Raw genomic sequence first — 14,250 nt, 5'->3', positions numbered from 1 at the left:
AGCTTCACTTTCCCAATAAGTCTTTCCTAACAGATTCCACTATAGTTGACTTTCTCCTGGGGCATTCTGGGCAGTCAGAGACCTGATTCCTGTCAGAAGACCTGGGCTCACCTTTTGACTCTGCTATTTTCTCGCTATGTGATCTGGGACTCTCGGAGTTTCTGTTTTCTAATCTGTAAAGTGAGCAAAATAATACTACCTACATCATTGGCTTCTATGATGAGTAATAGGAGCTAATGCACGCTAAGTGCTTAATATAGGGACTGGCACTCGATAAGCACACCATAGAGGTGAACCATTATCATAAATATTCCTATGCAACATTTTATTTTTATTATTATTCATTGTTTTTATTTATTTATTTATTTTTTATTTTTTTTAAATTTTTTTTTCAACGTTTATTTATTTTTGGGACAGAGAGAGACAGAGCATCAACGGGGGAGGGCAGAGAGAGAGGGAGACACAGAATCGGAAACAGGCTCCAGGCTCAGAGCCCGACGCGGGGCTCGAACTCACGGACCGAGAGATCGTGACCTGGCTGAAGTCGGACGCTTAACCGACTGCGCCACCCAGGCGCCCCATTATTCATTGTTTTTTAAGTAAGCTCCACGCCCAACATGGGGCTTGAACTTGTGACCCCAAGATCAAGGGTCACATGCTCTGTTGACAAGCTAGTCAGGTGCCCCTCTATGCAACATTTTAATGAGTAAATGGTATTCAGTTTGTGGCTATCCCTTAGTCGGTTTGAGTTCTTACTGCTCTTGAATATGTAGGCCAGGGGCCAGTGAACTACAGCTCAAAGAATGGTTTTCACATGAGATGCCTGGGTGGCTCAGCTGGTTAAGCCGTCCAGCTTCGGCTCAGGTTATGATCTCCCGGGTCAGTTCGTGAGTTTGAGCCCTAGGTCTGGCTCTGTGCTGACAGCTTGGAGCCTGGAACCTGCTTTGGATTCTGTGTCTCCCTCTCTCTCTGCCCCTCCCCTACTCACACTCTGCCTCTCTCTCTCTCAAAAATAAACATTAAAGAAAAAAAGAATGGTTTTCACACTATTTATTTTTTAAATGTTTATTTGTTTTTGAGAGAACGTATACAGGTGAGGAACATAGAAAGAGGGGACAGAGGAGCCGAAGCAGACTCTGTGCTGACAGCAGCGAGCCCGATTCAGGGCTCAAACTCACCAACCATTGAGATCATGACCTGAGCAGAAGTCAGACGCTTAACCAATTGAGCCACCCAGGCACCCCTGGTTTTCACATTTTTTTTAATCATTTTTTTTTTCAACGTTTATTTATTTTTGGGACAGAGAGAAACAGAGCATGAACGGGGGAGGGGCAGAGAGAGAGGGAGACACAGAATCGGAAACAGGCTCCAGGCTCTGAGCCATCAGCCCGGAGCCCGACGCGGGGCTCGAACTCACGGACCGCGAGATCGTGACCTGGCTGAAGTCGGACGCTTAACCGACTGCGCCACCCAGGCGCCCCTAATCATTTTTTTTTTAACGTTTATTTATTTTTGAGAGACAGAGCACAAGCAGGGGAGGGGCAGAGAGAGAGAATCCAAAGCAGGTTCCAGGCTCTGAACTGTCAGCACAGAGCCCGATGCGGGGTTCGAACTCATGAACCATGAGATCATGACCTGAGCCGAGGTCGGATGATCAACCGACTGAGCCACCCAGGAACCCCTGGTTTTCACATTTTTAAATGGCTCGCAGGATTTTAAAAATAAATCAAAATAATACTATTTCATGACATGTGAAAATTATATGAAATTCCAATTTCAGTGTCTGTAGGTAAAACTTTATTGGAACACAGCTACACTCCCTTGTTTGTATATTGTCTCTTACTGTTTTGCAACAGCAGAGTTGAGTGGCTAGTAGATACCATATGACCACAAACCCTAAAATATACACCATCTGGCCTCTTTACAGAAAAAGTGTGCTGATACATGGTGGAGATAACTCTTCATCCCTTATGCTTTATAAAAAAAAAAAAAAAAAAGTACTGCAAAGGAACATCCAAGGCCTGTGAGACCAGAAGTCAGTGGCCTCTTCAGGCTGCCACCCGGCTGGTTTCATACTGGCCTTTCTGGTCTTTCAGCTCTTGGTCTGTCTGCGGCACATTGGCTCCACCCTCAAGACTTTGCCTCTGCCTAAACAGTCCTCCCCCCCCCCCACAACTTTGTGTGGGGGTCTTCTATTGCTTCTTCAGGTTTCAGTTACAAAGTCTTTGCTTCAGGAAAGCTTTCCCAGATCTCCTCCTCCCAGCCAAATTCAGCACAGTAGTACTCAGTTTGCTATTCTCTCCCCTCACTAAGCCTTGTCAAGTCAGGCACTGGATCTATCACTACTACAGTTGACCTTGAACATTGCAGAGCTTAAGGGTGCCACCCTCCCACCATTTACCCACTGTAAAAAAAAAAAATAGTATAACTCCTCACCCAGTATAACTTTTGACTCCCCCCAAATTGCCTTCTGTTGACTAGAAGCTTTACTATAAAAACAGTTGACTAACATGTCTTTTGTATTAGATGTATCATATACTGCATTTTTTTTTAAATGTTTATTTATTTCTGAGAGACAGAGACAGAGAGAGTGTGAACAGGGGAGGGGCAGAGAGAGAGGGAGACACAGAATCAAAGCAGGCTCCACGCTCTGAGCTGTCAGCACAGAACCTGACAGAACCTGACACGGGGCCTAAACGTACTGCAAGATCATGACCTGAGCCGAAGTCCGGACGCTTAACCGACTGAGCCACCCAGCAGCCCTAACTCAGCTTTAGAAAGGCATAGATATATGCATACATATCATATAGTCCTGGTTAAGGGGGAACATTATTTTACAAAATCAGTTATGTGTGATGATTCAATCACCCCTGTAGACAGGTACCTAGGTGGAAGCCCGATATTCTCACTGAGTAATTCAGAGTACTCTTAAGTAAACTTGTAACTTGTTTGGTTTAAACCTCAATTCCTTAACCTGTGATACGGAAAACAGCCGCTCTTCCTACGTCAGCAATCACCTGAGCAACTTTTCCACAACCAACGCTGCTGTGAATACGCCCTGGCGATCACAACTCCTTGACGTTTTTCCAGTGGCTGACTGACTTCCTAGAAAAAGACCTGCGTAGAGATTTTTTTCCAGCTACCATTTCACATACTTGCATTTAACCCCCAAAAAAGGGACAATAAACAGCGCTTGTAATTACGACATTGCCATACAAGCAAAACCGGGTTTGAAATTCTTTCTTAACGCACTACTTCAAACAGGGGCGCCGGGACCAACGATCACCAGCTGCCCGGGTGCCAAAAAATTATGCTTCCGAAATCTCTTGATGTCGATTCCGCACGAAGAGCAATGGAGCTGCCCTACGTGTGCCACTCACGACAGAAGCCCTTTTTGCCTTAACAGGAACTAAGGCAGGGTGGCAGCGTTGGCGAATCCCTCTTTTGCTAAAGGTGAAAACAAAGCTGAAGTAATTTCCTATTTCTTGTTTCTCTGGGTAAGAGGAAGAACTGCAAGACATTCTGGCCCGGAGGGCAATCTTCACAAAAAGACTTATGATTTGTCCTTTTGGTTTTTATATAGTAGTAAAGGCAAGGAGGTAAATTGATATGCAAATATGAGCGGTGCTTGCTGGGAAGGGGCCGGCAGGCGCAGAGGGAGTGGCAGGGAAGAGCGTTTGTAGGAGAGGGCGGGAGAAGCTGTCGCCAGCTGCAGTAGGCATGGGTGGCACCTGTTGTATGCTGCGCGGGAGATCCGCTTCTGGGCGGCTCTGGGTACCTGTCTGCGGAAGACACGAATCCCACCCTATTAAAATTGAAAACGCACAAACTTGTGCCACCCCTAGCCATCGACCCGGATGGGGCCCCACCAGGCGAGCACTGGAGGCAGAGCTTCCCATTAAGAGAAAAATTGGGAAGAACCTCCTCTTCTGCTAACGGATTAGCAGAGCGTTGTGTGTTCATAAAGTGGAACGCCATCTGCTGCGCTGCCAGGAGTGAATTAGACACCAAAAAGCATTGAGTGACAAGAGTTGCAGAATAAGGTACAGCATGACGACCATTAACGTGAAGGGGGAAAAAAAATCAATACTACATTTGGATTGATTGAAGTAGATCTTTATCAACAGATATTAAAAAAATGAGTGAAGGTGTTGAATAGGGTACCACATTAAATGATCAGTGTAACAAAGAGCATACACGTGTGCACATAAAAACCCAGTGCTATATATTTTCTGACGCCACATACTTTATTAACTTTCTAAAAAAGATTTGCAAGAACATACATCAGTGATTACCTCTTGGAAGGAGGGAAGGATGAGACTCATGACACACAAGACTTTAGATTTACCTGTAATATTCTAATTATTTTAAAAAGCATAATGAGCTATTTTATTACTTGTATAATTGAAATTATTTTTAAAATTGTTCTTGCTTTTGAGGGCACCTAGGTGGCTCAGTCAAACATCTGACTCTTGGTTCCAGCTCAGGTTATGGTCTCATGGTTCATGGGATAGAATCTCAGCTCTGTGCTGACAACGTGGAACCTACTTGGGATTCTCTCTCCTTCTCTCTGTGCCCCACCACCACCTCGTGTTCTGTCTCTGTCTCTCTCTCAAAATAAATAAATTATTTAAAAAATTGTCCTTGGGGCACCTGGGTGGCTCAGGCGGTTTAGCGCCCAACTTTGACTCGGGTCATGATCTCAAGGCTCGTGAGTTCGAGCCCCGCATCGGGCTCTGTGCTAACAGCTCAGATCCTGGAGCCTGTTTCAGATTCGGTGTCTCCCTCTCTCTCTGACCCTCCCCCGTTCATGCTCTGTCTCTCTCTGTCTCAAAAATAAACGTTAAAAAAAAAAATTGTCCTTGCTTTCTATATTTTCTCCCTATATTTCATTTTCTAAAGTCAGGTTTGTTGACATGTAATTTATATATAAATATACCTTTTTTATCATATAGTTTAACAAACTCATATAGACGTGTATCTGGTACCAAGGTCAACCAAATATCAAACATTTCTATCACCCCCAAAAGCTCCTTTGTCTCCTTTTGTAGTCACCTTCCCGTAATCCCAATCCTGGTAAGTAGTGCTCTTCTCTGGTCCTATAGTTTTGCCTTTTCCAGAATGGCATAAAAATGGAATCAATCACACATCAGTTTTAATATAAAAACAGTATGTGCTAATTGTAAAAATGCTGAAACAGTACTGAAATGTGAGAATGTTTTCCCCAAACTACTATGAACAGTTTAGTGTTTCTCTTGCCAGACTGTTTCCTATGTACATACATATAGATTTTTTTTTTTTTAGTGTTTTATTTATTCTTGAGAGAGAGACAGAGCATGAGTGAGAAAGGGGCAGAGTGAGAGAGGGACACAGAATCCGAAGCAGGCTCCAGGCTCTGAGCTGTCAGCACAGGCCCGATGTGGGGCTCGAACTCACAAGATGTGAGATCACGACCTGAGCCAAAGTTGGATACTCAACTGACTGAGCCACCCAGGCGCCCCTACACAGATTTTTTTTTTTTTAATTTTTAACTTTTTTTTTTAATTTTTTTTTCAACGTTTATTTATTTTTGGGACAGAGAGAGACAGAGCATGAACGGGGGAGGGGCAGAGAGAGAGGGAGACACAGAATCGGAAACAGGCTCCAGGCTCTGAGCCATCAGCCCAGAGCCCGACGCGGGGCTCGAACTCACGGACCGCGAGATCGTGACCTGGCTGAAGTCGGACGCTTAACCGGCTGCGCCACCCAGGCGCCCCTTAACTTTTTTTTAGAGAGAGTGTGTGAATGCTCGAGTGGGGTGGGGGGAGGGAAAGAGAGAGAGAGAGAGACAGAAAGAGAATCAGAATCTCCAGTAGGGGCTCAATCTCACGACCCTGGGGGCATGACCTGAGCCGAAATCAAGAGTCCAATACTTAACTGACTGAGCCACCCAGGCTCCCCTACATTTTAAAACAAAAATGTAGACTGTCAGGCATTTTACTCTCCTTAAAATATTTTATTTTTAATTTAAATTTTAGTAACTTAATATGCAGTGCAATATTGGTTTCAGAAGCAGAATTCAGTGATCAAATTCAGTGAAAAATATGCAATGCTTCACAAATTTGCGTATCATCCTTGTGCAGAGGACATGCTAATCTTCTCCGTGTCGTTCCAATTTTAGTATATGTGCTGCTGAAGTGAGCACCTTAATATATTTTAATAATATATAGAGGTACCTGACCTCTACAATTTAGAAGCTGCAAGAGAAGGAAGTCACATAAAAAGTTCCTACACAATAATAGGAAGCAGACCTGTAGTGTAAACTGGTCGAAGCCTAGATACGGGCACTGTCAGTTGTGTTTGTTGGGGGCTTCTCCTATAATCAATCTGCTAGTCCTCTCTTAAAAATAAATCATTATTTGGGGCACCTGGGTGGCTCAGTCAGTTGAGCGTCCGACTTCAGCTCAGGTCATTATCTCACAGTTTGTGGGTTCGAGCCCTAAACCTGGCTTTGCACTGACAGCGAGGGCCCGCTTCGGATTTTCTGTATCCCTCTCTCTGCCCCTAACCCCCACCTCTCAAAAATAAACATTCATTTTTTAATTTTTAAATTTTTTAATGTTTATTTATTTTTGAGAGACAGAGAGAGAGACAAAGTGTGAGCGGAGGAGGTACAGAGAGAGAGGGAGACACAGAATCCAAAGCAGGCTCCAGGCTCTGAGCTGTCAGCACGGAGCCCGATGCCGGGCTCGAACCCACGGACCGTGACATCATGACCTGAGCCGAAGTTGGATGCTCAAGCGACTGAGCCACCCAGGCGCCCCCAAAATAAACAAACATTTAAAAAATTAAATCACTATTTCACTCCCCCTTTCAACACTCCAATGGCTTCCCATTGCACAATAAATAAAACCTCATGTCCTCACCATAGCCTACAAAGTCCTGCCTGAGCTGAGCCCTGCTTGCCTCTCCCAACTCTACCCGCCACTCTATCACTTATTAAATTCCAGCCACCTTGGTCATCTTGGTCCTTGAATAAGCTTCCTTAGCTCAGGGCTTTAGATCACCCAGCTAGTTAAATCTGGTATTCTCTCTTACACTTTTGTGTACTTTCTGATGGTCTGTTTCCCACTCCAGATTGTAAACTCTCAGAACAAGGATATTTATTATCTGTCGTATCTACTAGCATATATACCCAGGACCTAGCAAAAAGCTTGGCACACAACGAGCACTGTTTGCTGAATGAGTGAATGTACATTTAAACTGGTCTTAAAAAGATGGAGTGGGAGGGAAAAAAGTGTGCCAGATCCTTAGGAGAATGAAGAGAGCTGTAGCAGGGAAATTAGGCTAAGGAAGGCCATTTGAAGCCTAATGGTGAAGGGGCCTTGAATCTAAGAATTTGCATCTGGTGGCAATGCAGGTGATTGGGAGTTTGGTGGGCCAAGGATGAGAAGATGTAAAGATAAGGAGGGCACCTGGCTGGCTCAAAGAGCCTGTGACTCTCGATCTAGGGGTTGAGTTTGAGCCCCGTGCTGGATGTAGAGATTAATAAAAAACAAACTTAAAATATAGGTGGGGGGAAACCTCTTCCTGATTTCTGCAGGCAGTCATAATGGCTCACTTTGGGCTGTCATGGCCCTTTGTATATTCGTTTGTGTCTGCAGGTTCTTCATTTTAGTGTGAACATCACATTGGTTGGGACTAGGTCTTACATGCCTAGCACCTGGCATAAGGTAAAAAATGTTATCCCAAAGTGATGTAAAAACTAAAACCATCAGTTTAATAGTTACACACAGGACAGGATTAGGCTTTAAGTGAGAGTTCAAGTTGAGACTGCACTTATTAGAACCTTACTTAATCTCTCAGGGATTTTATTTTAAAGTTTTGTTTTTTTGTTGTTGTTTTTTTTTTTTTTTTTTTTTTTGAGAGAGAGAGAGGGAGAGAGAGCAAGAAAGGGGCGGAGAGAGGGAGAGACAATCCCAAGCAGGCTCCATGTTATCAGTAGCGAGGAGCCCCACGTGGGGTCTGTAACTCACCAAACCGAGATCAAAACCAGAGATCAAGAGTCCCACACTTAACTCACTAGGCCACTAGGGCGCCCCTCTCAGGGGTTTTCTTTAAATGATTACGTGATATAGGGGCACCTGGGTGGCTCAGTCGATTGAGCATCTGAGTCTTGATATTGGTTCAAGTCCTGATTTGGGGGTGGTGGGATCAAGCCCAGCGTCAGTCTTCATGTGGAGTCTGCTTGGGATTCTCTCTCTCCCTCTCTGCCCCTCCCCCATTTCAAAATAAATAATTTTTTAAAAGATTAAATGATGTATCGGAGTTAAGAGGCTTAGCAAAGTTCCTTGATGACAATAAGCGCTCAATTAATACTATTTGCCAATCCATAGGTACAACCCGTCTCTCGTCTCCACGCTCTTGTGCTGCCAATTCCCTTGTTAGAGCTCAACGGGATTATCCACGGGGTGCTTCGGTCCCAAGTGGTATCTCTGTCAAGACACGACCTTAAAGGCAACTAAATCAACTAAAAATGGCGACCTGTAAGACATCCAAGGGCGTCAATTATCGGCCGTGCTAGCGTATACGATACGCGGAGACTGAAAGAAACAGCAAGAGCAGGGATCGCAACGCCGGGGTAGAAGGCAACGAGTTCGCCCACGCTGCCACCCAACCACAAGCAAGAGAAACCCCAACCGCCGGAGCGGAGAAACAGCCTAGGACCGCGACCACGTGTCAGAGAGCAGTCTGCGCATGCGTAAGCGAGGCGCGCGCCCGCCGGCCGGAAGAGCCGCGCGTTTCCGGGTTGGAGGCGGGGAGCGGTGCCGGAAGTACTCGGGGAGGGCCGAGCAGTCGGACCGGCTGCTGAGACGAACGCTTCACTGGGGCAGTCTCCGCATATCATGGGGAGATAGACGCTGCTGCCTGTGAGTCTTGGGCCCTGGCAGTTGAGGAAGAAGAGCGGGAGGAGGGAGTCAGGACCCAGACCCACAGTGGGTCAGTGTTTGAAGAACTATGTTGTGGAGGATACCGGGTTGTGCGAGGAATCAGGCTGTTGGGACGGGACTAAGGGGCTCCGGGCTCGGAGAAGACGCGGCTGTGGGGACCGGGGCTATAGACGGGACTTAGGGAACCGGGACGAATGTGAGTTCTCCGGCACCTGAGGGAAAGCGATGTGAGGGGAACAGGATTATGAGGACCCGTACTCTTAAGAGGAGAGGGTCTGAATGGAAAGGGGCGTGAAGACACGGGCTCCTGAAAGGTAAAAGCGGAGCTATGAGGACTTGGGCTCCTAAGAGACAGAAGCGGGACAGTCAAGACCCAGGCTCCTAAGGATTCAGAAACAGATTAGCGAAGACTTAGGTTCCTGAGGGGCAGGAGCGCTCAGAGACCACTTGGGTTTGGAAGGAACGGCAGCGGGCAGTGAAGACGGGCTTCTGTGGGGACGGGATCAGGGCTTGGAGACTCCGAAGTACCTGAAGGAACAGGGCTGTGAGAACCCGAGCTCTCCAAAGCGGAGAGTATAAGGGGCCATGGCTGCAGGGAGATCAGCCTCCAAAGGAAAGGGAGAGTTTGGAAAAGATGTAGTGATCCATTTTTTTCCCTCATATTCGCTGAATCCAGAGTGGTAAAGGATGTATTCAGGGGAAGACGACCCTTCCTTCGCGCTGCCTGCTTGGCTTTTGGCAGGCTTTTCTTGTGTCAGATACTTTTATCTAGGAAAGCCCACATGCAAGCATCTTCGTTTTCTGCTTCATTCTTACAAAGCTCTGATGTGAAGTTGAAGCCGTTTGAACTCAGTTATATACTTGATAAGTGCTTTAAATACCATTCCACCGAACCCTGATTGAGCACAGATCTCTGCATCTCAAATAAAAGAATGTTAGAGATAGGGGGACAGGATGGCCCAGAAAGATAATCTTTGTAAAACTCCTGTTTTATAGGTAAAGAGGCTGAGGTCCAAAGAAGGCTTAGGATCACATGAAGCAATGATTGATTCGATCATAATTTTGATATAGTACCCTGCTGTGCCTAGCAAATAGGAGATCTTGGCTAATAATATCCTTGAAAACACGCTTCTAGAATCTTTGCTTTAACGTCAAACTCAAGAAGGAAATTTTTACAAATTTAATACTTTATTTCAAGTCTTGTGGCTGTATTGACATCAATACAGTGAATGTCACCAGTTAGGGAACCTTTAAAGGAACGCTTCTCCTCCCCCTCCCCCAACCCCAATATAGTAAGCCATTTAGAAAGTTGCAGATAAATAAGTTATATCCTATATTTTTAGTATCAGGATTTATTGGAGATGGCTGCTTTTAGATAAGAATGTCAGGGATACCTGGACCAGTAACTTCCCTTCAATAATATCTTTTACTGAAACCTACACAGATTAATCAGGCACTATCATAAAAACTTTTTTTTTTATTAATTTTTTTTAACGTTTATTTATTTTTGAGACAGAGAGAGAGACAGAGCATGAACGGGAGAGGGTCAGAGAGAGGGAGACACAGAATCTGAATCAGGCTCCAGGCTCTGAGCTGTCAGCACAGAGCCCGACACGGGGCTCGAACTCACGGACTGGGAGATCGTGACTTGAGCCGAAGTCGGCCGCTTAACCGACTGAGACACACCCAGGCGCCCCTGTAAGCACTTTCAAGTGTTATATTATTTAATTCTCACAACTCCACAAGTTAGATATTGTCAGTCCCATTGTGCAGATAAGGAAATTGGTTCAGAGAGGTTAAGTACCTTGCCTGAAAACACATGGAACTAAGTGGCCCATCCCCAGTCAAACCTTGTATGTGTTTGACTAATTTTGTCTGCTTTTCTAAGTGAATTCCTTTCCATATCTCAGTTTGCCCATCAACAAATAGAAGTAACAGTTAAACAAAACATATTGAATGAAAGCACCCCCTCCTCCTTAAGATTTCTATTAATACCAAGTACTATAACTTGCTAGGGTACTTATATAGTGTAGTATTTGAGAGCTAAATTTCTTTGTTTTTAAATAAGCATAGATATTCAAGATCTAAAAATGGGACCTGATTAGAACTTTTCCTTACAATGGAGAAAGATATATTTAATTTTAAATTTAGGAGGCCACAAAAGACCAATTTGAAGAGCAAGGACTTAAATTGGATTAACTTTACAATTAATTGCAACATGAACTAGATGATTAGGGAAATTGGGCTAACTTAGTTGAAACTACTGTTTTTTTTCCCCAAAGGGTTAGCTTATACTATTTTCAAGTGCCTCTACTACATACAAGTGATCAAAACTTACCCCAAATTATGAAGTAAAGCATTCCCATGACACCATTTCAAAATACTTGGTTTAATTAATGACAATTTATTCTTGAGTTAACATTCTCATCTACATTTGCAAAAGGTACTTATTTCACTCATATGTAGCTCTAGCATTGAATTATCATAATAGTGTTTCAAAGTACCTGATCAGAAAATCATTGTGTTAGAGAAGATCTGAACATGGAACGTATTACTTTTGATCTAAGGTCTTCATGGAAAGCCCCAAAATACTTTGGAGACTATACACAACCAGTGTTTATCAGTCTGTATTGTGAAATAGGTGTGCCAGTGTCAGAAGACAAACTGAAATCTGTACATATGGACTTAATCTAAAATCTTACATTAATTGTTAGAGGTGTAAGGACTTAAGAATTCGGATCCCACTCTTAATTATAGATGTAGAAAATTTGGTCAAAGGGAGCTCCTATAACTCTGTGGCAGAAGTAGTATGATACCCAACCCTCCTGACTTGGGCCTTCCCTGTGCCATAGGACCCCTCATCAGCCTCCTTTTGACCATTTACCACGACCATTTTTTTGCAGTCACTTTTTTTTTTGTATTGTTTTTTAAGTTTTTTTTTTCAAAGCTTATTTATTTATTTTGAGAGAAAATCCCATCCCAAGCAGGCTCTGCAGTGTCAGCACAGATCCCAATGTGGGGCAGGAACTCCCAAACCTTGAGACCATGACCCTAGCCAGAATCAAGAGTCTGATGCTTAACTGACTGATCACCCAGGCACCCCACTTTTTTTTTTTTTAATATCTGAAGTCATAAAAATGGTTATAGGATGCCACCAACACATACTACAATGGTTGAAAACCTTTAGCTTTAATGCACTGATTTTTATAACTAAGATTTAGAAGAGAGGAGCATATATATTATAATATTAGCAAACATGTTTATTTGTACTTTTCATGTGCCAGGCACTCTTCTAAGTGCTTTCTATACATAAATTCAATGTACTGTCACAACAGTCCCATGAGATATATAAAATGTGAATGCATTTTTCACATGAGGAAACTGAGGTATAAAGAGATTGGAATAACTTGCTCAAGGACGTAAAGCTGATTAATAAGTGGCAGAGTTGGTATTTGAACCCAGACATTGCCACCAGAGTCTGTCCCTTGACCACTGTACTGTATTGCCTTTCTGTTAAGCCAAGACCACCTAAACAGAATCAAACTAGTCAAAAAAACTAATGGAAAGAAATGTTCCTCTCAAGTTTTACAGAATGCAATTAATGGATTTTTTTTTTTAAGGCTGGGAAATTTGAGCTCATTTAGATACATCTAGAAGCCAATGAGAAAAGAAACAGATAGAAAACCCAGTCATTTAAGTCCTGTACCACAGTGATAGGGCTTTTATGCCATCAGCCTGGTGGTCCCCTTTACTCCACTATTTGGTTTAAATAATTCCTAAACATTTCAGAAGTGAAAGGGTTTTAAAGACAATCTGTTCTTCTATTCCCCTATTCTCTTCACTTAAAAAAATATATATATACATATATGTATATATATCTTGGACTGGTTCAGTCCAAAGAACATGCGACTCTTGATCTCAGGGTTGTAAGTTTGAGCCCCAATGTTGGGTGTAGAGATTACTTAAACTATTTTTTAAAACTTTTTTTTAAAGTTTATTTTCTGGGGCGCCTGGATGGCTCAGTCGGTTGAGCTTCCGACTTCGGCTCAGTCATGATCTCACGGTCTGTGAGTTCCAGCCCCGTGTCGGGCTCTGTGCTCAGAGCCTGGAGCCTGTTTCCGATTCTGTGTCTCCCTCTCTCTCTGCCCCTCCCCCATTCATGCTCTGTCTCTCTCTGTCTCAAAAATAAATAAACATTAAACAGAATAAAAAAAAAATAAAGTTTATTTTCAGAGAAGGAGAGAGAGAACAGGGGAGGAACAGGGAGAGAAAGAGCGAATTCCAAGTAGGCTCCGCAGTGTCAGCTCAGATTCCAGCGTGGGGCTGGAACCCACAAACCGTGAGATCATGACCTGAGCTGAAATCAAAAGTCGGATGCTGTACCGACTGAGCCACCCAGGCACCCCTTGTGAAAACTTTTTTTTTTTTTTTAAGTTTTATTTAAGTAATCTCTACACTCCAGGTGGGGCTCGAACTCACAACCCCAACATCGAGTTTCATGGTCTTCTAACTGAGCCAGCCAGGTGCCCCCCAAAATAACATATAAAAAAATATCTGTTGGGGTGCCTGGGTGGTGCAGTCTTTTAGTGTCTGACTTGATCGCAGCTCAGGTCTTGATCTCAGGGTCATGAGTTCAAGCTCCGTGTTGGACTCTGTGCTGGGCATGAAGCCTACTTTAAAAAAAAATTGCTAATGAAACAGATGTCTAGAAAAGGCCATGGTCTTATAATTACTACAAGGTGTGACCCCCTCCCCCCATCTCCTAACCCTCTGAAAAATCAGAACCTCATAGTACAATGATAGGGTTGCGACTGGATTTCTGTTTGAGGTACAAGCTGTTAAAAGGAAAAGCAGCTAGGGCTGTTATCCTCAGCCTGTCACCCATAGTTTAAATGTAACTGGTGAGGAGGAGGGAGGATAGACTTGGTATTTAATTGAACTCCCAGCCACACAATCTTGTTTTGATAAAATTATGAAGTAAGTTTTACTGTGGATTACTGGGGCATGGACTCTCTGGACATAATTTCGTAAATCCCGTAGCATGTGATTTCCACATAGTAGGTGCTAGTAAGGGTTTACTGTTACAATTGTTCTCTCAAACTGTCCCACAATTAATGTCTCTGTTTTTACACAGTAGTACTTCCCTATTTCTTGGCATTCCAAGTAAGTGAGAGTTAGAAATTTGAGTAGCCCAAAGGCAACCATGGTATATTACATAACAGAATTTAGGTTATTTACAGTCACTTCATGGCATTGTGCTTGGTCAGTATCATCCACAATTGGACTTGATGAAAGTTGTCAGTAAACAGGTGATTTGGAA

At 43.6% G+C, this 14,250-nt stretch overlaps 1 protein-coding gene and 2 non-coding genes across 4 annotated transcripts in view; 1 reads left to right on the top strand and 2 right to left on the bottom strand.

Moving 5' to 3' along the window:
- Positions 1–3,262: 3,262 nt before the first annotated feature.
- On the bottom strand, positions 3,263–3,396 carry LOC115522657. Its single transcript, XR_003971543.1, has one exon. It is a non-coding gene; the product is annotated as a U11 spliceosomal RNA (small nuclear RNA).
- A 2,681-nt stretch (positions 3,397–6,077) lies between these two features.
- LOC115522514 lies at positions 6,078–6,184 on the bottom strand. The gene has a single exon (XR_003971420.1). It is a non-coding gene; the product is annotated as a U6 spliceosomal RNA (small nuclear RNA).
- Positions 6,185–8,806: 2,622 nt separating this feature from the next.
- Positions 8,807–14,250, top strand: part of TAF12 (TATA-box binding protein associated factor 12) — a 34,066-nt gene continuing 28,622 nt past the window's right edge. The window contains exon 1 of one of the 2 annotated variants that reach the window (XM_030324392.1): positions 8,807–8,909. The gene's annotated coding sequence lies outside the window, so the exon portion shown is untranslated. The remainder of the gene's footprint in view (positions 8,910–14,250) is intronic. The other variant, XM_030324391.1, reaches the window with a different exon arrangement.

Source organism: Lynx canadensis, chromosome C1, assembly GCF_007474595.2.
Source record: "Lynx canadensis isolate LIC74 chromosome C1, mLynCan4.pri.v2, whole genome shotgun sequence".
NCBI classification, from domain to species: Eukaryota; Metazoa; Chordata; class Mammalia; order Carnivora; family Felidae; genus Lynx; species Lynx canadensis.
The sequence above is the reverse complement of the archived record's forward strand: the minus strand, read 5'-3'. Positions and strand labels throughout refer to the sequence as shown.